This window comes from Tupaia chinensis, unplaced genomic scaffold (genome assembly GCF_000334495.1).
Source record: "Tupaia chinensis unplaced genomic scaffold, TupChi_1.0 Scaffold000410_1, whole genome shotgun sequence".
In the NCBI taxonomy this organism is placed as follows: domain Eukaryota; kingdom Metazoa; phylum Chordata; class Mammalia; order Scandentia; family Tupaiidae; genus Tupaia; species Tupaia belangeri.
This window is the reverse complement of record NW_006159915.1, coordinates 2,489,538-2,491,845: the sequence shown is the minus strand read 5'-3', so window position 1 is coordinate 2,491,845 and position 2,308 is coordinate 2,489,538. Positions and strand designations below refer to the sequence as shown.

General features: G+C 37.1%; 1 protein-coding gene across 1 annotated transcript in view; it reads right to left on the bottom strand.

Moving 5' to 3' along the window:
* Positions 1 to 2,308, bottom strand: part of ITGB8 (integrin subunit beta 8) — a 102,173-nt gene that overhangs the window by 59,302 nt on the left and 40,563 nt on the right. The window lies entirely within an intron of this gene.

Genomic DNA, 2,308 nt, shown 5'->3' with positions numbered 1-2,308 from the left:
AAGATGCACAGCTATTGTCTTCTGTAATGGAGGATAAAACCAGGCGTTACAGTTTAGTCTCACACCAAGAAACATGCAATTCTAGACCAAGATGTATGAGCTTTTGGTTCAAAGACATGACATCAAAAAATGTATAATTTCTTTGGGAAGAATTAACCTGCTCATTGCAACTAATATTACATCATCGAAAAAGTTATGATGTATTTTGGCATAGAAAAATATGTCATGAGTCTTCTGACGATCCAATAGATACCTAGTTAGTTATTATTTAATTTTATCAGGTTGGGAGAAAAGAGGGTGATGGAAAATGTGATTTTGGTCAGATTTTGGAATTTGACTTGAATTCTGCTGAAATAATTCTGGGAATTTTAGGGTCTTTTTTTTAGTGTATGGAAGTTTTGCTGTATTTCATGTTCCCTTAACCAAGTAATTGTTTTTTTGGTTCTAGAGCTTTTCCTTTGAAAATTACCATGTACCAACATCAGTCTCAACATATAATCATGTATACTCATGTTGAGTGAATTTTCTGAAAAATAATCTTCATGGACATATAGTTATTAACTTAGAAATTTCAATTATGTTGTATCAACTATTTTTGGCTTAAAGAATACCAAACCAGACATAATGGTATCATCCACGATTTTAGAAGTAAAACGGTTAAGCTGAACAGTTGTTTTACTTAACCTATTGAAATTTTTCAGACTGAATCATTTTAAGATCATGAGCAGCTCATAGGCTACCTGCATGTAGCTATGATATTTTAATAACAGAATTGTGCCTAGAAATTACTTACCTTTATCAACTACTTAAACAGTTAAACCAACATTTTTACAATAGACTTAAACACATTAAATATAACACAGGATGAGTCTTATTATTATTATTATGAGTTTTCCATGAAACCATCATATATTTCCCATTCCAGACAATGGGATGTGTTAAGGACACTGGAAATCACTGTGTGATTCTGTCCATCTCATTCACTGGGCCTTCTGCATGTAGATGGCTCACAGTCCCAGTTGAAGAGAGAATTATTGAACCCAACAATAAAACACAGTGTCACAAGCACAAGAGAGGTTTCATCAAAGGACTAGAGGAACACAGGAAAGAGGCCACTCACTCTGTTAGAGGAATGGATGGATGGTAGGGTAGGGGCAGATGGGGAGGGAGCCTATTTAAAGATGGCTTCTTAGAAGCAGTGACAGCTAGTATCTCTTTCCCATTTGATTGTGTTTCTTCTGTGTTTATCTCTTTAAAATAATTTAATAGTCGTGAAAGAAAAGCCATACACATATGTGTCTATGTACAATCAGATATGAACATGGTAGTTTCAGAGGGTATAGAGGGCAACAAAAATTTCCAGTTGCCCCCACTTCCCACTGCTTTCTCTTTTTCTTCTCTCGCTCAACTTTCTTCAATATTCATGAACACATTTCTGCCCAGAAGATGGCATGGGAAGAGAGAGAGGCAATGGGAAGAGGGGTGGGGAAGAGCTACAGACAAGTAAACACTGCAAAGAGGGTGCTAACTGGGGTGAGAGTGAGCACCCTTCCCTGTATTTCCCCAGCACCCAATGGTGTAAGTGGAAAACATCCTTCCCTAACACTCCAAAGGTTCTATTATCATTCTATCTTTTTTTTTTAAGTTTTTTGATTTTATATCAGTTTTAAATACATGTTATACAAAACTTTTTTTTTTTTAACTGATATCTGTGGATATGGCCTAAAATTTTAAGAACTGAAATTGACTCTGTTTTGGGCTTTCTTTACTATAAGTTTGTCCACTTAAGTATAAAGACTCCCTATCCTAAAGTCCTTTCATCTGGCTTAGTTTGCAAATTGTAAAAACTGCTTGTTTCAGGGACCAGCAGGTGGTGTGGTGGTTGAGGTGCTGGACTCTCACATAGACAACTGCAGTTTGAGTCCCAGACCCAGAGGCTTGCAAATCATGTTGGGCACATGTGCATGCATGCCCAAAATCCTGAGAGGAGAATGATTGTGGTGAGGCCATAGCCCTGAAGGGTGATTTCCCACTTTCCCGCTCTTCTCTTACTGGTGAGCAAGCACACACATCCTATGGCAAAAACTGTAAAGAGAGAGTGAGATAGAGAGAGAAAGAGAGAGAGAGTGAGAGAGAGAGAAGAAAGAGCAAGAGAGATAGAGAAAAGGAAGGAAGGAAGGAAGGAAGGAAGGAAGGAAGGAAGGAAGGAAGGAAGGAAGGAAGGAAAAAAGAAAGAAAGAAAGAAAGAAAGAAAGAAAGAAAGAAAGAAAGAAAGAAAGAAAGAAAGAAAGAAAGAAAGAAAGAAAGA